At 35.0% G+C, this 21,793-nt stretch overlaps 11 non-coding genes across 11 annotated transcripts; all 11 read left to right on the top strand.

The window, feature by feature from the left end:
• Nucleotides 1-248: 248 nt before the first annotated feature.
• On the top strand, nt 249-320 carry TRNAC-GCA (transfer RNA cysteine (anticodon GCA)). The gene has a single exon. It is a non-coding gene; the product is annotated as a tRNA-Cys (tRNA).
• Nucleotides 321-2,146: 1,826 nt separating this feature from the next.
• On the top strand, nt 2,147-2,217 carry TRNAC-GCA (transfer RNA cysteine (anticodon GCA)). Its single transcript has one exon. It is a non-coding gene; the product is annotated as a tRNA-Cys (tRNA).
• An 879-nt stretch (nt 2,218-3,096) lies between these two features.
• TRNAC-GCA (transfer RNA cysteine (anticodon GCA)) lies at nt 3,097-3,168 on the top strand. The gene has a single exon. It is a non-coding gene; the product is annotated as a tRNA-Cys (tRNA).
• Nucleotides 3,169-4,051: 883 nt separating this feature from the next.
• On the top strand, nt 4,052-4,123 carry TRNAC-GCA (transfer RNA cysteine (anticodon GCA)). The gene has a single exon. It is a non-coding gene; the product is annotated as a tRNA-Cys (tRNA).
• Nucleotides 4,124-5,957: 1,834 nt separating this feature from the next.
• TRNAC-ACA (transfer RNA cysteine (anticodon ACA)) lies at nt 5,958-6,029 on the top strand. The gene has a single exon. It is a non-coding gene; the product is annotated as a tRNA-Cys (tRNA).
• An 873-nt stretch (nt 6,030-6,902) lies between these two features.
• Nucleotides 6,903-6,974, top strand: TRNAC-GCA (transfer RNA cysteine (anticodon GCA)). Its single transcript has one exon. It is a non-coding gene; the product is annotated as a tRNA-Cys (tRNA).
• A 1,833-nt stretch (nt 6,975-8,807) lies between these two features.
• TRNAC-GCA (transfer RNA cysteine (anticodon GCA)) lies at nt 8,808-8,879 on the top strand. The gene has a single exon. It is a non-coding gene; the product is annotated as a tRNA-Cys (tRNA).
• Nucleotides 8,880-9,762: 883 nt separating this feature from the next.
• Nucleotides 9,763-9,834, top strand: TRNAC-GCA (transfer RNA cysteine (anticodon GCA)). Its single transcript has one exon. It is a non-coding gene; the product is annotated as a tRNA-Cys (tRNA).
• Nucleotides 9,835-11,668: 1,834 nt separating this feature from the next.
• Nucleotides 11,669-11,740, top strand: TRNAC-ACA (transfer RNA cysteine (anticodon ACA)). Its single transcript has one exon. It is a non-coding gene; the product is annotated as a tRNA-Cys (tRNA).
• Nucleotides 11,741-12,613: 873 nt separating this feature from the next.
• Nucleotides 12,614-12,685, top strand: TRNAC-ACA (transfer RNA cysteine (anticodon ACA)). The gene has a single exon. It is a non-coding gene; the product is annotated as a tRNA-Cys (tRNA).
• An 872-nt stretch (nt 12,686-13,557) lies between these two features.
• Nucleotides 13,558-13,629, top strand: TRNAC-GCA (transfer RNA cysteine (anticodon GCA)). Its single transcript has one exon. It is a non-coding gene; the product is annotated as a tRNA-Cys (tRNA).
• Nucleotides 13,630-21,793: the final 8,164 nt, after the last annotated feature.

Raw genomic sequence — 21,793 nt, 5'->3', positions numbered from 1 at the left:
TTGCAGATTTTGTGCATTTGACAAAAAGTTTTTTTTCCATGATCCAAGATCTACATGTGACAAGAAATGTATGAATTCTTGCACTGGAAACCTCACTGTATTTTACGAAGGCAGATAAAGGACATCTTTTGTACCCCTTATACTTATAAGGAGGGTTTGGTGGCTGCAAATGCATTGCTTTGACGGTGAATGCATGTTGCTTCCACTTTGCACATATTACTGAATAAATAGGTGAACGTTTCAGAATTGGGGGTATAGCTCAGTGGTAGAGCATTTGACTGCAGATCAAGAGGTCCCTAGTTCAAATCTGGGTGCCCCCTTGTACAACTGTTTTACCTGTAGAAATATGTTTTTAATTAAATAAATTGAAGTAAACATTTACAATCTTAGCATTTTATGTAATGAGCATCACATTTCTAAATTTGAAATACTCCTGATCATCACCTGAAACATAGGGTAAACACCATTAAGCTGTTTAGGATTTCTTCATATGATACAAGCTGTGTTTTACATTCACCCAAGTTCTACTGGTGATATGATCAGTTTGAACTAGTCCATTGGAAGCTCTTATGAATGTTATAAAACTGTGGTGGAAACCAATAATATGCCCTTAATGAAATGTATTAATTTGTACAGCTGACCAGAATTGCACTGATGTCATTAGTTCTACAAGTTCCATAGAGTCACCCACTCTATCACCTTTTTAAAAAAGGGCAGTTTTCAACATTCAAGGATTTATGTCAGTGGTAAAGCGTAGGAGTGTAGTTCAAGAAGTCCCTGTTTCATAACCATATACCCTCTTCAATAGATAATGTTAAAATGTTTTTCAACCCAATGCACTGTAAGAAACAATCTGATATATCATCATTTCATGTACAAAACAATGAACAATTGGGATTAACTATGCTCTTAGCACAAAATCAACAAACTGCAGTAGAGAAGCAGTTACATTTTGGAGAATTTGTGCATTTGACAAAAGATTTTTTTTCCATGTTCCAAGATCTACATGTGATACGAAATGTATGAATTCTTGCAATGGAAACCTCACTGTATTTTACCAAGGCAGATAAAGGACATCTTTTGTACCACTTATACTTATAAGGAGGGTTTGGTGGCTGAAAATGCATTGTTTTGATGGTGATTGCATGTTGCTTGCACTTTGTACATATTACTGAATTAATAAAGGTGAACTTTTCAGAAATGGGGGTATAGCTCAGTGGAGAGCATTTTACTGCAGATCAAGAGGTCCCTAGTTCAAAACTGGGTGCCCCCTTGTTAAACTGTTTTACCTGTAGAAATATGTTTTTAATTGAAGAAAACATTTACAATCTTAGCATTTTATGTAATGAGCAACACATTTCTACATTAGAAATACTCCTGATCATCTCCTGAAACATAGGGTAAACACCATGAAACTGTTTAGGATTTCTTCATATGATACAAGCTGTGTTTGACATTCACCCAAGTTCTACTGGTGATATTACCAGTTTGAAATAGTCCATTGGAAGCTCATATGAATGTTATAAAACTGTGTTGGAAACCAATAATATGCCCTTAGTGAAATTTATTAATTTGTACAGCTGACCAGAAGTGCACTGATGCCATTAGTTCTAAAAGTGCCATAGAGTCACCCACTCTATCACCTTTTTAAAAAAGGGCAGTTTTCAACATTCAAGGGTTTATGTCAGTGGTAGAGCGTAGGAGTGTAGTTCAAGAAGTCCCTGTTTCATAACCATATACCCTCTTCAATAGATCCTGTTAAAATGTTTTTCAACCCAATGCACTGTAAGAAACAATAGGATATATCATCATTTCATATACAAAACAATGAACAATTGGGTTTAACTATGCTCTTAGCACAAAATCAACAAACTGCAGTAGAGAAGCAGTTACATTTTTCAGAATTTGTGCATTTGACAAAAGATTTTTTTTCCATGTTCCAAGATCTACATGTGATACGAAATGTATGAATTCTTGCAATGGAAACCTTACTGTATTTTACCAAGGCAGATAAAGGACATCCTTCACACCCCATATACTTATAAGGAGGGTTTGGTGGCTGAAAATGCATTGCTTTGATGGTGATTGCATGTTGCTTGCACTTTGTACATATTACTGAATTAATAAAGGTGAACTTTTCAGAACTGGGGGTATAGCTCAGTGGTAGAGCATTTGACTGCAGATCAAGAGGTCCTAGTTCAAATCTGGGTGTCCCCTTGTTCAACTGTTTTACCTGTAGAAATATTTAATTTATTAAATAAATTGAAGAAAACATTTACAATGTTACCATTTTATGTAATGAGCAACACATTTCTACATTTGAAATACTCCTGATCATCACCTGAAACATAGGGTAAACACCATTAAGCTGTTTAGGATTTCTTCATATGATACAAGCTGTGTTTTACATTCACCCAAGTTCTACTGGTGATATGATCAGTTTGAAATAGTCCATTGGAAGCTCATATGAATGTTATAAAACTGTGGTGGAAACCAATAATATGCCCTTAATGAAATGTATTAATTTGTAAAGCTGACCAGAAGTGCACTGATGTCATTAGTTCTACAAGTTCCATACAGTCACCCACTCTATCACCTTTTTAAAAAAGGGCAGTTTTCAGCATTCAAGGGTTTAACTCAGTGGTAGAGCATAGGAGTGCAGTTCAAGAAGTCCCTGTTTCATAAGCATATACCCTCGTCAATAGATCCTGTTAAAATGTTTTTCAACCCAATGCACTGTAAGAAACAATAGGATATATCATCATTTCATATAAAAAACAATGAACAATTGGGTTTAACTATACTCTTAGCACAAAATCAGCAAACTGCAATAGAGAAGCAGTTACGTTTTGCAGAATTTGTGCATTTGACAAACGTTTTTTTTCCATGTTCCAAGATCTACATGTGATACGAAATTTATGAATTCTTGCAATGGAAACCTCACAGTATTTTACCAAGGCAGATAAAGGACATTTTTGTACCCCTTATACTTATAAGGAGGGTTTGGTGGATGAAAATGCATTGCTTTGATGGTGATTGCATGTTGCTTGCACTTTGTACATATTACTGAATTAATAAAGGTGGTTTTTCAGAACTGGGGGTATAGCTCAGTGGTAGAGCATTTGACTGCAGATCAAGAGGTCCCTAGTTCAAATCTGGGTGCCCCCTTGTTCAACTGTTTTACCTGTACAAATATTTTTTTAATTAAATAAATTGAAGAAAACATTTACAATCTTAGCATTTTATGTAATGAGCAACACATTTCTACATTTGAAATACTCCTGAACATCTCATGAAACATAGGGTAAACACCATGAAACTGTTTAGGATTTCTTCATATGATACAAGCTGTGTTTTACATTCACCCAAGTTCTACTGGTGATATTATCAGTTTGAAATAGTCCATTGGAAGCTCATATGAATGTTATAAAACTGTGGTGGAAACCAATAATATGCCCTTAATGAACTGTATTAATTTGTACAGCTGACCAGAAGTGCACTGATGTCATTAGTTGTACAAGTTCCATACAGTCACCCACTCTATCACCTTTTTAAAAAAAGGGCAGCTTTCAGCATTTAAGGGTTTAACTCGGTGGTAGAGCGTAGGGATGCAGTTCAAGAAATCACTGTTTCATAACCATATACCCTCTTTAATAGATCCTGTTAAAATGTTTTTCAACCCAATGCACTGTAAGAAACAATAAAATATATCATCATTTCATATACAAAACAATGAACAATTGGGTTTAACTATACTCTTAGCACAAAATCAACAAACTGCAGTAGAGAAGCAGTTACATTTTGCAGAATTTGTGCATTTGACAAAAGATTTTTTTTCCATGTTCCAAGATCTACATGTGATACGAAATGTATGAATTCTTGCAATGGAAACCTCACTGTATTTTACCAAGGCAGATAAAGGACATCCTTCGCACCCCATATACTTATAAGGAGGGTTTGGTGGCTGAAAATGCATTGCTTTGATGGTGATTGCATGTTGCTTGCACTTTGTACATATTACTGAATTAATAAAGGTGAATTTTTCAGAACTGGGGGTATAGCTCAGTGGTAGAGCATTTGACTGCAGATCAAGAGGTCCCTAGTTCAAATCTGGGTGCCCCCTTGTTCAACTGTTTTACCTGTACAAATATTTTTTTAATTAAATAAATTGAAGAAAACATTTACAATCTTAGCATTTTATGTAATGAGCAACACATTTCTACATTTGAAATACTCCTGATCATCTCATGAAACATAGGGTAAACACCATGAAACTGTTTAGGATTTCTTCATATGATACAAGCTGTGTTTTACATTCACCCAAGTTCTATTGGTGATATTATCAGTTTGAAATAGTCCATTGGAAGCTCATATGAATGTGATAAAACTGTGGTGGAAACCAATAATATGCCCTTAATGAACTGTATTAATTTGTACAGCTGACCAGAAGTGCACTGATGTCATTAGCTGTACAAGTTCCATACAGTCACCCACTCTATCACCTTTTTAAAAAAGGGCAGTTTTCAGCATTCAAGGGTTTAACTCAGTGGTAGAGCGTAGGGATGCAGTTCAAGAAGTCACTGTTTCATAACCATATACCCTCTTCAATAGATCCTGTTAAAATGTTTTTCAACCCAATGCACTGTAAGAAACAATAAAATATATCATCATTTCATATACAAAACAATGAACAATTGGGTTTAACTATACTCTTAGCACAAAATCAACAAACTGCAGTAGAGAAGCAGTTACATTTTGCAGAATTTGTGCATTTGACAAAATATTTTTTTTCCATGTTCCAAGATCTACATGTGATACGAAATGTATGAATTCTTGCAATGGAAACCTCACTGTATTTTACCAAGGCAGATAAAGGACATTTTTGTACCCCTTATACTTATAAGGAGGGTTTGGTGGCTGAAAATGCATTGCTTTGATGGTGATTGCATGTTGCTTGCACTTTGTACATATTACTGAATTAATAAAGGAGAACTTTTCAGAACTGTGGGTATAGCTCAGTAGTAGAGCATTTGACTGCAGATCAAGAAGTCCCTAGTTCAACTCTGGGTGCTCCTTGTTGAACTGTTTTACCTGTAGAAATATTTTTTTTATTAAATAAATTGAAGAAAACATTTACAATGTTAGCATTTTATGTAATGAGCAACACATTTCTACATTTGAAATACTCCTGATCATCTCGTGAAACATAGGGTAAACAACATGAAACTGTTTAGGATTTCTTCATATGATACAAGCTGTGTTTTACATTCACCCAAGTTCTACTGGTGATATGATCAGTTTGAAATAGTCCATTGGAAGCTCATATGAATGTTATAAAACTGTGGTGGAAACCAATAATATGCCCTTAATGAAATGTATTAATTTGTAAAGCTGACCAGAAGTGCACTGATGTCATTAGTTCTACAAGTTCCATACAGTCACCCACTCTATCACCTTTTTAAAAAAGGGAAGTTTTCAGCATTCAAGGGTTTAACTCAGTGGTAGAGCATAGGAGTGCAGTTCAAGAAGTCCCTGTTTCATAAGCATATACCCTCGTCAATAGATCCTGTTAAAATGTTTTTCAACCCAATGCACTGTAAGAAACAATAGGATATATCATCATTTCATACAAAAAACAATGGAACATTGGGTTTAATTATACTCTTAGCACAAAATCAACAAACTGCAGTAGAGAAGCAGTTACGTTTTGCAGAATTTGTGCATTTGTCAAACGTTTTTTTTTTCATGTTCCAAGATCTACATGTGATACGAAATGTATGAATTCTTGCAATGGAAACCTCACTGTATTTTACCAAGGCAGATAAAGGACATCTTTTGTACCCCTTATACTTATAAGGAGGGTTTGGTGGCTGAAAATGCATTGCTTTGATGGTGATTGCATGTTGCTTGCACTTTGTACATATTACTGAATTAATATAGGTGAATTTTTCAGAACTGGGGGTATAGCTCAGTGGTAGAGCATTTGACTACAAATCAAGAGGTCTCTAGTTCAAATCTGGGTGCCCCCTTGTTCAACTGTTTTACCTGTAGAAATATTTTTTAAATTGAAGAAAACATTTACAATCTTAGCATTTAATGTAATGAGCAACACATTTCTACATTTGAAACACTCCTGATCATCTCCTGAAACATAGGGTAAACACCATGAAACTGTTTAGGATTTCTTCATATGATGCAAGCTGTGTTTTACATTCACCCAAGTTCTACTGGTGATATTATCAGTTTGAAATAGTCCATTGGAAGCTCATATGAATGTTATAAAACTGTGGTGGAAACCAATAATATGCCCTTAATGAACTGTATTAATTTGTACAGCTGACCAGAAGTGCACTGATGTCATTAGTTCTACAAGTTCCATACAGTCACCCACTCTATCACCTTTTTAAAAAAGGGCAGTTTTCAATATTGAAGGGTTTATGTCAGTGGTAGAGCGTAGGAGTGTAGTTCAAGAAGTCCCTGTTTCATAACCATATACCCTCTTCAATAGATCCTGTTAAAATGTTTTTCAACCCAACGCACTGTAAGAAACAATAGGATATATCATCATTTCATATACAAAAAAATGAACAATTGGGTTTAACTATGCTCTTAGCACAAAATCAACAAACTGCAGTAGAGAAGCAGTTACATTTTGCAGAATTTGTGCATTTGACAAAAGATTTTTTTTCCATGTTCCAAGATCTACATGTGATACGAAATGTATGAATTCTTGCAATGGAAACCTCACTGTATTTTACCAAGGCAGATAAAGGACATCCTTCGCACCCCATATACTTATAAGGAGGGTTTGGTGGCTGAAAATGCATTGCTTTGATGGTGATTGCATGTTGCTTGCACTTTGTACATATTACTGAATTAATAAAGGTGAATTTTTCAGAACTGGGGGTATAGCTCAGTGGTAGAGCATTTGACTGCAGATCAAGAGGTCCCTAGTTCAAATCTGGGTGTCCCCTTGTTCAACTGTTTTACCTGTAGAAATATTTAATTTATTAAATAAATTGAAGAAAACATTTACAATGTTACCATTTTATGTAATGAGCAACAAATTTCTACATTTGAAATACTCCTGATCATCACCTGAAACATAGGGTAAACACCATTAAGCTGTTTAGGATTTCTTCATATGATACAAGCTGTGTTTTACATTCACCCAAGTTCTACTGGTGATATGATCAGTTTGAAATAGTCCATTGGAAGCTCATATGAATGTTATAAAACTGTGGTGGAAACCAATAATATGCCCTTAATGAAATGTATTAATTTGTAAAGCTGACCAGAAGTGCACTGATGTCATTAGTTCTACAAGTTCCATACAGTCACCCACTCTATCACCTTTTTAAAAAAGGGCAGTTTTCAGCATTCAAGGGTTTAACTCAGTGGTAGAGCATAGGAGTGCAGTTCAAGAAGTCCCTGTTTCATAAGCATATACCCTCGTCAATAGATCCTGTTAAAATGTTTTTCAACCCAATGCACTGTAAGAAACAATAGGATATATCATCATTTCATATAAAAAACAATGAACAATTGGGTTTAACTATACTCTTAGCACAAAATCAGCAAACTGCAATAGAGAAGCAGTTACGTTTTGCAGAATTTGTGCATTTGACAAACGTTTTTTTTCCATGTTCCAAGATCTACATGTGATACGAAATGTATGAATTCTTGCAATGGAAACCTCACAGTATTTTACCAAGGCAGATAAAGGACATTTTTGTACCCCTTATACTTATAAGGAGGGTTTGGTGGCCGAAAATGCATTGCTTTGATGGTGATTGCATGTTGCTTGCATTTTGTACATATTACTGAATTAATAAAGGCGAGCTTTTCAGAACTGGGGGTATAGCTCAGTAGTAGAGCATTTGAATGTAGATCAAGAGGTCCCTAGTTCAACTCTGGGTGCCCCTTGTTCAACTGTTTTACCTGTAGAAATATTTATTTTATTAAATAAATTGAAGAAAACATTTACAATGTTACCATTTTATGTAATGAGCAACACATTTCTACATTTGAAATACTTCTGATCATCTCCTGAAACATAGGGTAAACACCATGAAACTGTTTAGGATTTCTTCATATGATACAAGCTGTGTTTTACATTCACCCAAGTTCTACTGGTGATATTATCTGTTTGAAATAGTCCATTGGAAGCTCATATGAATGTTATAAAACTGTGGTGGAAACCAATAATATGCCCTTAATGAACTGTATTAATTTGTACAGCTGACCAGAAGTGCACTGATGTCATTACTTCTACAAGTTCCATACAGTCACCCACTCTATCACGTTTTTAAAAAAGGGCAGTTTTCAACATTGAAGGGTTTATGTCAGTGGTAGAGCGTAGGAGTGTAGTTCAAGAAGTCCCTGTTTCATAACCATATACCCTCTTCAATAGATCCTGTTAAAATATTTTTCAACCCAATGCACTGTAAGAAACAATAGGATATATCATCATTTCATATACAAAACAATGAACAATTGGGTTTAACTATGCGCTTAGCACAAAATCAACAAACTGCAGTAGAGAAGCAGTTACATTTTGCAGAATGTGTGCATTTGACAAAAGATTTTTTTTCCATGTTCCAAGATCTACATGTGATACGAAATGTATGAATTCTTGCAATGGAAACCTCACTGTATTTTACCAAGGCAGATAAAGGACATCCTTCACACCCCATATACTTATAAGGAGGGTTTGGTGGATGAAAATGCATTGCTTTGATGGTGATTGCATGTTGCTTGCACTTTGTACATATTACTGAATTAATGAAGGTGAGTTTTTCAGAACTGGGGGTATAGCTCAGTGGTAGAGCATTTGACTGCAGATCAAGAGGTCCCTAGTTCAAATCTGGGTGCCCCCTTGTTCAACTGTTTTACCTGTACAAATATTTTTTTAATTAAATAAATTGAAGAAAACATTTACAATCTTAGCATTTTATGTAATGAGCAACACATTTCTACATTTGAAATACTCCTGATCATCTCATGAAACATAGGGTAAACACCATGAAACTGTTTAGGATTTCTTCATATGATACAAGCTGTGTTTTACATTCACCCAAGTTCTACTGGTGATATTATCAGTTTGAAATAGTCCATTGGAAGCTCATATGAATGTTATAAAACTGTGGTGGAAACCAATAATATGCCCTTAATGAACTGTATTAATTTGTACAGCTGACCAGAAGTGCACTGATGTCATTAGTTGTACAAGTTCCATACAGTCACCCACTCTATCACCTTTTTAAAAAAAGGGCAGCTTTCAGCATTTAAGGGTTTAACTCGGTGGTAGAGCGTAGGGATGCAGTTCAAGAAATCACTGTTTCATAACCATATACCCTCTTTAATAGATCCTGTTAAAATGTTTTTCAACCCAATGCACTGTAAGAAACAATAAAATATATCATCATTTCATATACAAAACAATGAACAATTGGGTTTAACTATACTCTTAGCACAAAATCAACAAACTGCAGTAGAGAAGCAGTTACATTTTGCAGAATTTGTGCATTTGACAAAAGATTTTTTTTCCATGTTCCAAGATCTACATGTGATACGAAATGTATGAATTCTTGCAATGGAAACCTCACTGTATTTTACCAAGGCAGATAAAGGACATCCTTCGCACCCCATATACTTATAAGGAGGGTTTGGTGGCTGAAAATGCATTGCTTTGATGGTGATTGCATGTTGCTTGCACTTTGTACATATTACTGAATTAATAAAGGTGAATTTTTCAGAACTGGGGGTATAGCTCAGTGGTAGAGCATTTGACTGCAGATCAAGAGGTCCCTAGTTCAAATCTGGGTGCCCCCTTGTTCAACTGTTTTACCTGTACAAATATTTTTTTAATTAAATAAATTGAAGAAAACATTTACAATCTTAGCATTTTATGTAATGAGCAACACATTTCTACATTTGAAATACTCCTGATCATCTCATGAAACATAGGGTAAACACCATGAAACTGTTTAGGATTTCTTCATATGATACAAGCTGTGTTTTACATTCACCCAAGTTCTATTGGTGATATTATCAGTTTGAAATAGTCCATTGGAAGCTCATATGAATGTGATAAAACTGTGGTGGAAACCAATAATATGCCCTTAATGAACTGTATTAATTTGTACAGCTGACCAGAAGTGCACTGATGTCATTAGCTGTACAAGTTCCATACAGTCACCCACTCTATCACCTTTTTAAAAAAGGGCAGTTTTCAGCATTCAAGGGTTTAACTCAGTGGTAGAGCGTAGGGATGCAGTTCAAGAAGTCACTGTTTCATAACCATATACCCTCTTCAATAGATCCTGTTAAAATGTTTTTCAACCCAATGCACTGTAAGAAACAATAAAATATATCATCATTTCATATACAAAACAATGAACAATTGGGTTTAACTATACTCTTAGCACAAAATCAACAAACTGCAGTAGAGAAGCAGTTACATTTTGCAGAATTTGTGCATTTGACAAAATATTTTTTTTCCATGTTCCAAGATCTACATGTGATACGAAATGTATGAATTCTTGCAATGGAAACCTCACTGTATTTTACCAAGGCAGATAAAGGACATTTTTGTACCCCTTATACTTATAAGGAGGGTTTGGTGGCTGAAAATGCATTGCTTTGATGGTGATTGCATGTTGCTTGCACTTTGTACATATTACTGAATTAATAAAGGAGAACTTTTCAGAACTGTGTGTATAGCTCAGTAGTAGAGCATTTGACTGCAGATCAAGAAGTCCCTAGTTCAACTCTGGGTGCTCCTTGTTGAACTGTTTTACCTGTAGAAATATTTTTTTTATTAAATAAATTGAAGAAAACATTTACAATGTTAGCATTTTATGTAATGAGCAACACATTTCTACATTTGAAATACTCCTGATCATCTCGTGAAACATAGGGTAAACAACATGAAACTGTTTAGGATTTCTTCATATGATACAAGCTGTGTTTTACATTCACCCAAGTTCTACTGGTGATATGATCAGTTTGAAATAGTCCATTGGAAGCTCATATGAATGTTATAAAACTGTGGTGGAAACCAATAATATGCCCTTAATGAAATGTATTAATTTGTAAAGCTGACCAGAAGTGCACTGATGTCATTAGTTCTACAAGTTCCATACAGTCACCCACTCTATCACCTTTTTAAAAAAGGGAAGTTTTCAGCATTCAAGGGTTTAACTCAGTGGTAGAGCATAGGAGTGCAGTTCAAGAAGTCCCTGTTTCATAAGCATATACCCTCGTCAATAGATCCTGTTAAAATGTTTTTCAACCCAATGCACTGTAAGAAACAATAGGATATATCATCATTTCATACAAAAAGCAATGGAACATTGGGTTTAATTATACTCTTAGCACAAAATCAACAAACTGCAGTAGAGAAGCAGTTACGTTTTGCATAATTTGTGCATTTGTCAAACGTTTTTTTTTTCATGTTCCAAGATCTACATGTGATACGAAATGTATGAATTCTTGCAATGGAAACCTCACTGTATTTTACCAAGGCAGATAAAGGACATCTTTTGTACCCCTTATACTTATAAGGAGGGTTTGGTGGCTGAAAATGCATTGCTTTGATGGCGATTGCATGTTGCTTGCACTTTGTACATATTACTGAATTAATATAGGTGAATTTTTCAGAACTGGGGGTATAGCTCAGTGGTAGAGCATTTGACTACAAATCAAGAGGTCTCTAGTTCAAATCTGGGTGCCCCCTTGTTCAACTGTTTTACCTGTAGAAATATTTTTTAAATTGATGAAAACATTTACAATCTTAGCATTTAATGTAATGAGCAACACATTTCTACATTTGAAACACTCCTGATCATCTCCTGAAACATAGGGTAAACACCATGAAACTGTTTAGGATTTCTTCATATGATGCAAGCTGTGTTTTACATTCACCCAAGTTCTACTGGTGATATTATCAGTTTGAAATAGTCCATTGGAAGCTCATATGAATGTTATAAAACTGTGGTGGAAACCAATAATATGCCCTTAATGAACTGTATTAATTTGTACAGCTGACCAGAAGTGCACTGATGTCATTAGTTCTACAAGTTCCATACAGTCACCCACTCTATCACCTTTTTAAAAAAGGGCAGTTTTCAATATTGAAGGGTTTATGTCAGTGGTAGAGCGTAGGAGTGTAGTTCAAGAAGTCCCTGTTTCATAACCATATACCCTCTTCAATAGATCCTGTTAAAATGTTTTTCAACCCAACGCACTGTAAGAAACAATAGGATATATCATCATTTCATATACAAAAAAATGAACAATTGGGTTTAACTATGCTCTTAGCACAAAATCAACAAACTGCAGTAGAGAAGCAGTTACATTTTGCAGAATTTGTGCATTTGACAAAAGATTTTTTTTCCATGTTCCAAGATCTACATGTGATACGAAATGTATGAATTCTTGCAATGGAAACCTCACTGTATTTTACCAAGGCAGATAAAGGACATCCTTCGCACCCCATATACTTATAAGGAGGGTTTGGTGGCTGAAAATGCATTGCTTTGATGGTGATTGCATGTTGCTTGCACTTTGTACATATTACTGAATTAATAAAGGTGAATTTTTCAGAACTGGGGGTATAGCTCAGTGGTAGAGCATTTGACTACAAATCAAGAGGTCCCTAGTTCAAATCTGGGTGCCCCCTTGTTCAACTGTTTTACCTGTAGAAATATTTTTTAAATTGAAGAAAACATTTACAATCTTTGCATTTAATGTAATGAGCAACACATTTCTACATTTGAAATACTCCTGATCATCTCCTGAAACATAGGGTAAACACCATGAAACTGTTTAGGATTTCTTCATATGATGCAAGCTGTGTTTTACATTCACCCAAGTTCTACTGGTGATATTATCAGTTTGAAATAGTCCATTGGAAGCTCATATGAATGTTATAAAACTGTGGTGGAAACCAATAATATGCCCTTAATGAACTGTATTAATTCGTCCAGCTGACCAGAAGTGCACTGATGTCATTAGTTCTACAAGTTCCATACAATCACCCACTCTATCACCTTTTTAAAAAAGGGCAGTTTTCAGCATTCAAGGGTTTAACTCAGTGGTAGAGCATAGGAGTGTAGTTCAAGAAGTCCCTGTTTCATAACCATATACCCTCTTCAATAGATCCTGTTAAAATGTTTTTCAACCCAATGCACTGTAAGAAACAATAGGATATATCATCATTTCATATACAAAACAATGGACAATTGGGTTTAACTATGCTCTTAGCACAAAATCAACAAACTGCAGTAGAGAAGCAGTAACATTTTGCAGAATTTGTGCATTTGACAAAAGATTTTTTTCCATGTTCCAAGATCTACATGTGATACGAAATGTATGAATTCTTGCAATGGAAACCTCACTGTATTTTACCAAGGCAGATAAAGGACATCTTTTGTACCCCTTATACTTATAAGGAGGGTTTGGTGGCTGAAAATGCTTTGCTTTGATGGTGATTGCATGTTGCTTGCACTTTGTACATATTACTGAATTAATAAAGGTGAACTTTTCAGAACTGGGGGTATAGCTCAGTGGTAGAGCATTTGACTGCAGATCAAGAGGTCCCTAGTTCAAATCTGGGTGTCCCCTTGTTCAACTGTTTTACCTGTAGAAATATTTATTTTATTAAATAAATTGAAGACAACATTTACAATGTTACCATTTTATGTAATGAGCAACACATTTCTACATTTGAAATACTCCTGATCATCACCTGAAACATAGGGTAAACACCATTAAGCTGTTTAGGATTTCTTCATATGATACAAGCTGTGTTTTACATTCACCCAAGTTCTACTGGTGATATGATCAGTTTGAAATAGTCCATTGGAAGCTCATATGAATGTTATAAAACTGTGGTGGAAACCAATAATATGCCCTTAATGAAATGTATTAATTTGTAGAGCTGACCAGAAGTGCACTGATGTCATTAGTTCTACAAGTTCCATACAGTCACCCACTCTATCACCTTTTTAAAAAAAGGCCAGTTTTCAGCATTCAAGGGTTTAACTCAGTGGTAGAGCATAGGAGTGCAGATCAAGAAGTCCCTGTTTCATAAGCATATACCCTCGTCAATAGATCCTGTTAAAATGTTTTTCAACCCAATGCACTGTAAGAAACAATAGGATATATCATCATTTCATATAAAAAACAATGAACAATTGGGTTTAACTATACTCTTAGCACAAAATCAACAAACTGCAATAGAGAAGCAGTTACGTTTTGCAGAATTTGTGCATTTGACAAACGTTTTTTTTCCATGTTCCAAGATCTACATGTGATACGAAATTTATGAATTCTTGCAATGGAAACCTCACAGTATTTTACCAAGGCAGATAAAGGACATCCTTCACACCCCATATACTTATAAGGAGGATTTGGTGGCTGAAAATGCATTGCTTTGATGGTGATTGCATGTTGCTTGCACTTTATACATATTACTGAATTAATAAAGGTAAACATTTCAGAACTAGTGGTATAGCTCAGTGGTAGAGCATTTGACTGCAGATCAAGAGGTCCCTAGTTCAAATCTGGGTGCCCCCTTGTCCATCTGTTCTACCTGTAGAAATATTTTTTAATTGAAGAAAACATTTACAATCTTAGCATTTTATGTAAGGAGCAACACATTTCTACATTTGAAATACTTCTGATCATCTCCTGAAACATAGGGTAAACACCATGAAACTGTTTAGGATTTCTTCATATGATACAAGCTGTGTTTTACATTCACCCAAGTTCTACTGGTGATATTATCTGTTTGAAATAGTCCATTGGAAGCTCATATGAATGTTATAAAACTGTGGTGGAAACCAATAATATGCCCTTAATGAACTGTATTAATTTGTACAGCTGACCAGAAGTGCACTGATGTCATTACTTCTACAAGTTCCATACAGTCACCCACTCTATCACCTTTTTAAAAAAGGGCAGTTTTCAACATTGAAGGGTTTATGTCAGTGGTAGAGCGTAGGAGTGTAGTTCAAGAAGTCCCTGTTTCATAACCATATACCCTCTTCAATAGATCCTGTTAAAATATTTTTCAACCCAATGCACTGTAAGAAACAATAGGATATATCATCATTTCATATACAAAGCAATGAACAATTGGGTTTAACTATGCGCTTAGCACAAAATCAACAAACTGCAGTAGAGAAGCAGTTACATTTTGCAGAATTTGTGCATTTGACAAAAGATTTTTTTTCCATGTTCCAAGATCTACATGTGATACGAAATGTATGAATTCTTGCAATGGAAACCTCACTGTATTTTACCAAGGCAGATAAAGGACATCCTTCACACCCCATATACTTATAAGGAGGGTTTGGTGGCTGAAAATGCATTGCTTTTATGGTGATTGCATGTTGCTTGCACTTTGTACATATAACTGAATTAATAAAGGTGAACTTTTCAGAACTGGGGGTATAGCTCAGTGGTAAAGCATTTGACTGCAGATCAAGCAGTCCCTAGTTCATATCTGGGTGCCCCCTTGTTCAACTGTTTTACCTGTAGAAATATTTTTTTATTAAATAAATTGAAAAAAACATTTACAATCTTAGCATTTTATGTAATGAGCAACACATTTCTACATTTGAAATACTCCTGATCATCTCATGAAACATAGGGTAAACACCATGAAACTGTTTAGGATTTCTTCATATGATACAAGCTGTGTTTTACATTCACCCAAGTTCTACTGGTGATATTATCTGTTTGAAATAGTCCATTGGAAGCTCATATGAATGTTATAAAACTGTGGTGGAAACCAATAATATGCCCTTAATGAAATGAATTAATTTGTACAGCTGACCAGAAGTGCATTGATGTCATTAGTTCTACAAGTTCCATACAGTCACCCACTCTATCACCTTTTTAAAAAAGGGCAGTTTTCAGCATTCAAGGGTTTAACTCAGTGGTAGAGCATAGGAGTGCAGTTCAAGAAGTCCCTGTTTCATAAGCATATACCCTCGTCAATATATCCTGTTAAAATATTTTTCAACCCAATGCACTGTAAGAAACAATAGGATATATCATAATTTCATATACAAAACAATGAACAATTGGGTTTAACTATGCTCTTAGCACAAAATCAACAAACTGCAGTAGACAAGCATTTACATTTTGCAGAATTTGTGCATTTGACAAAAGATTTTTTTCCATGTTCCAAGATCTACATGTGATACGAAATGTATGAATTCTTGCAATGGAAACCTCACTGTATTTTACCAAGGCAGATAAAGGACTTTCTTCGCACCCCTTATACTTATAAGGAGGGTTTGGTGGCTGAACATGCATTGCTTTGATGGTGATTGCATGTTGCTTCCACTTTGTACATATTACTGAATAAATAAAGGTGAATATTTCAAAAATGGGGGTATAGCTCAGGGGTAGAGCATTTCACTGCAGATCAAGAGGTTCCTAGTTCAAATCTGGGTGCCCCCTTGTTCAACTGTTTTACCTGTAGAAATATTTTTTTTATTAAATAAATTGAAGAAAACATTTACAATCTTAGCATTTTATGTAATGAGCAACACTTTTCTACATTTGAAATACTCCTGATCATCTCCTGAAACATAGGATAAACACCATGAAACTGTTTAGGATTTCTTCATATGATACAAGCTGTGTTTTACATTCACCCAAGTTCTACTGGTGATATTATCAGTTTGAAATAGTCCATTGGAAGCTCATATGAATGTTATAAAACTGTGGTGGAAACCAATAATATGCCCTTAATGAATGGTATTAATTTGTACAGCTGTCCAGAAGTGCACTGATGTCATTAGTTCTACAAGTTCCATACAGTCACCCACTCTATCACCTTTTTAGAAAAGGGCAGTTTTCAGCATTCAAGGGTTGAACTCAGTGGTAGAGCGTAGGAATGCAGTTAAAAAAGTCCCTGTTTCATAACCATATACCCTCTTCAATAGATCCTGTTAAAATGTTTTTCAACCCAATACACTGTAAGAAACAATAAGATATATCATCATTTCATATACAAAACAATGAACAATTGGGTTTAATTATGCTCTTAGCACAAAATCAACAAACTGCAGTAGAGAAGCAGTTACATTTTGCAGAATTTATGAATTTGACAAAAGATTTTTTTTCCATGTTCCAAGATCTACATGTGATACGAAATGTATGAATTCTTGCAATGGAAACCTCACTGCATTTTACCAAGGCAGATAAAGGACATCCTTCGCACCCCATATACTTATAAGGAGGGTTTGGTGGCTGAAAATGCTTTGCTTTGATGGTGATTGCATGTTGCTTTCACTTTGTACATATTACTGAATTAATAAAGCTGAACTTTTCAGAACTGGGGGTATAGCTCATGGTAGAGCATTTGACTGCAGATCAAGAGGTCCCTAGTTCAAATCTGGGTGCTCCCTTGTTCAACTGTTTTACCTGTAGAAATATTTTTTTAATTAAATAAATTGAAGTAAACATTTACAATCTTAGCATTTTATGTAATGAGCAACACATTTCTACATTTGAAATATTCCTGATCATCACCTGAAACATAGGGTAAACACCATTAAGCCGTTTAGGATTTCTTCGTATGATACAAGCTGTGTTTTACATTCACCCAAGTTCTACTGGTGATATGATCAGTTTGAAATAGTCCATTGGAAGCTCATATGAATGTTATAAAACTGTGGTGGAAACCAATAATATGCCCTTAATGAAATGTATTAATTTGTACAGCTGACCAGAAGTGCACTGATGTCATTAGTTCTACAAGTTCCATTCAGTCACGGGCAGTTTTCAGCATTCAAGGGTTTAACTCAGTGGTAGTGCATAGGAGTGCAGTTCAAGAAGTCCCTGTTTCATAAGCATATACCCTCGTCAATAGATCCTGTTAAAATGTTTTTCAACCCAATGCACTGTAAGAAACAATAGGATATATCATCATTTCATATAAAAAACAATGAACAATTGGGTTTAACTATACTGTTAGCAAAAAATCAACAAACTGCAGTAGAGAAGCAGTTACATTTTGCAGAATTTGTGCATTTGACAAAAGATTGTTTTTCCATGTTCCAAGATGTACATGTGATACGAAATGTATGAATTCTTGCAATGGAAACCTCACTGTATTTTACCAAGGCAGATAAAGGACATCTTTTGTACCCCTTATACTTATAAGGAGGGTTTGGTGGCTGAAAATGCATTGCTTTGATGGTGATTGCATGTTGCTTTCACTTTGTACATATTACTGAATAAATAAAGGTGAACATTTCAGAAATGGGGGTATAGCTCAGGGGTAGAGCATTTCACTGCAGATCAAAATGTCCCTAGTTCAAATGTGGTTGCCCCCTTGTCCAACTGTTTTACCTGTAGAAATATTTTTTTAATTAAATAAATTGAAGTAAACATTTACAATCTTAGCATTTTATGTAATGAGCAACACATTTCTACATTTGAAATACTCCTGATCATCACCTGAAACATAGGGTAAACACCATTAAGCTGTTTAGGATTTCTTCATATGATACAAGCTGTGTTTTACATTCACCCAATTTCTACTGGTGATATGATCAGTTTGAAATAGTCCATTGGAAGCTCATATGAATGTTATAAAACTGTGGTGGAAACCAATAATATGCCCTTAATGAAATGTATTGATTTGTACAGCTGACCAGAAGTGCACTGATGTCATTAGTTCTACAAGTTCCATACAGTCACCCACTCTATCACCTTTTTAAAAAAGGGCAGTATTCAACATTCAAGGGTTTATGTCAGTGGTAGAGCGTAGGAGTGTAGTTCAAGAAGTCCCTGTTTCATAACCATATACCCTCTTCAATAGATCCTGTTAAAATGTTTTTCAACCCAATGCACAGTAAGAAACAATAAGATATATCATCATTTCATATACAAAACAATGAACAATTGGGTTTAACTATGCTCTTAGCACAAAATCAACAAACTGCAGTAGAGAAGCAGTTACATTTTGCAGAATTTGTGCATTTGACAAAAGATTGTTTTTCCATGTTCCAAGATCTACATGTGATACGAAATGTATGAATTCTTGCAATGGAAACCTCACTGTATTTTACCAAGGCAGATAAAGGACATTTTTGTACCCCTTATACTTATAAGGAGGGTTTGGTGGCTGAAAATGCATTGCTTTGATGGTGATTGCATGTTGCTTGCACTTTGTACATATTACTGAATTAATAAAGGTGAACATTTCAGAACTGTGGGTATAGCTCAGTAGTAGAGCATTTGACTGCAGATGAAGAGGTCCCTAGTTACACTCTGGGTGCCCCTTGTTCAACTGTTTTACCTGTAGAAATATTTTTTTTATTAAATAAATTGAAGAAAACATTTACAATGTTAGCATTTTATGTAATGAGCAACACATTTCTACATTTGAAATACTCCTGATCATCTCGTGAAACATAGGGTAAACAACATGAAACTGTTTAGGATTTCTTCATATGATACAAGCTGTGTTTTACATTCACCCAAGTTCTACTGGTGATATGATCAGTTTGAAATAGTCCATTGGAAGCTCATATGAATGTTATAAAACTGTGGTGGAAACCAATAATATGCCCTTAATGAAATGTATTAATTTGTAAAGCTGACCAGAAGTGCACTGATGTCATTAGTTCTACAAGTTCCATACAGTCACCCACTCTATCACCTTTTTAAAAAAGGGCAGTTTTCAGCATTCAAGGGTTTAACTCAGTGTTAGAGCATAGGAGTGCAGTTCAAGAAGTCCCTGTTTCATAAGCATATACCCTCGTCAATAGATCCTGTTAAAATGTTTTTCAACCCAATGCACTGTAAGAAACAATAGGATATATCATCATTTCATATAAAAAACAATGAACAATTGGGTTTAACTATACTCTTAGCACAAAATCAACAAACTGCAGTAGAGAAGCAGTTACGTTTTGAAGAATTTGTGCATTTGACAAACGTTTTTTTTTCCATATTCCAAGATCTACACGTGATACGAAATGTATGAATTCTTGCAATGGAAACCTCACTGTATTTTACCAAGGCAGATAATTGACATTGTTGTACCCCTTATACTTATAAGGAGGGTTTGGTGGCTGAAAATGCATTGCTTTGATGGTGATTGCATGTTGCTTCCACTTTGTACATATTACTGAATAAATAAAGGTGAACCTTTCAGAACTGGGGGTATAGCTCAGTGGTAGAGCATTTGACTGCAGATCAAGAAGTTTCCTAGATCAAATCTGGGTGCCCACTTTTTCAACTGTTTTACCTGTAGAACATTTTTTTTAATTAAATAAATCGAAGAAAACATTTACAATCTTATCATTTTATGTAATGAGCAACACATTTCTACATTTGAAATATTCCTGATCATCTCCTGAAACATAGGGTAAACACCATGAAACTGTTTAGGATTTCTTCATATGATACAAGCTGTGTTTTACATTCACCCAGGTTCTACTGGTGATATTATCAGTTTGAAATAGTCCATTGGAAGCTCATATGAATGTTATAAAACTCTGGTGGAAACCAATAATATTCCCTTAATGAAATGTATTAATTTGTACAGCTGACCAGAAGTGAACTGATGTCATTAGTTCTACAAGTTCCATACAGTCACCCACTCTATCACCTTTTTAAAAAAGGGCAGTTTTCAGCATTCAAGGGTTTAACTCAGTGGTAGAGCGTAGGAGTGTAGCTCAAGAAGTCCCTGTTTCATAACCATATACCCTCTTCAATAGATCCTGTTAAAATGTTTTTCAACCCAATGCACTGTAAGAAACAATAGGATATATCATCATTTCATATACAAAACAATGAACAATTGGGTTTAACTATGATCTTAGCACAAAATCAACAAACTGCAGTAGAGAAGCAGTTACGTTTTGCAGAATTTGTGCATTTGACAAAAGTTTTTTTCCATGTTCCAAGATCTACATGTGATACGAAATGTATGAATTCTTGCAATGGAAACCTCACTGTATTTTACCAAGGCAGATAAAGGACATCCTTCGCTCCCCATATACTTATAAGGAGGGTTTGGTGGCTGAAAATGCATTGCTTTGATGGTGATTGAATGTTGCTTGCACTTTATACATATTACTGAATTAATAAAGGTAAACATTTCAGAACTAGTGGTATAGCTCAGTGGTAGAGCATTTGACTGCAGGTCAAGAGGACCCTAGTTCAAATCTGGGTGCCCCCTTGTCCATCTGTTCTACCTGTAGAAATATTTTTTAATTAAATAAATTGAAGAAAACATTTACAATCTTAGCATTTTATGTAATGAGCAACACATTTCTACATTTGAAATACTCCTGATCATCTCCTAAAACATAGGGTAAACACCATGAAACTGTTTAGGATTTCTTCGTATGATACAAGCTGTGTTTTACATTCACCCAAGTTCTATTGGTGATATTATCAGTTTGAAATAGTCCATTGGAAGCTCATATGAATGTTATAAAACTGTGGTGGAAACCAATAATTTGCCCTTAATGAAATGTATTAATTTGTACAGCTGACCAGAAGTGCACTGATGTCATTGTACTACAAGTTCCCTACAGTCACCCACTCTCTCACCTTTTTAAAAAAGGGCAGTTTTCAACATTCAAGGGTGTATGTCAGTGGTAGAGCGTAGGAGTGTAGCTCAAGAAGTCCCTGTTTCATAACCATATACCCTCTTCAATAGATCCTGTTAAAATGTTTTTCAACCCAATGCACTGTAAGAAACAATAGGATATATCATCATTTCATATACAAAACAATGAACAATTGG

The sequence above is a fragment of the Ambystoma mexicanum genome, unplaced genomic scaffold (assembly GCF_040938575.1).
Source record: "Ambystoma mexicanum isolate Mex_15411 unplaced genomic scaffold, UKY_AmexF1_1 Mex_scaf84, whole genome shotgun sequence".
Lineage (NCBI taxonomy): Eukaryota > Metazoa > Chordata > Amphibia > Caudata > Ambystomatidae > Ambystoma > Ambystoma mexicanum.
The sequence above is the reverse complement of the archived record's forward strand: the minus strand, read 5'-3'. Positions and strand labels throughout refer to the sequence as shown.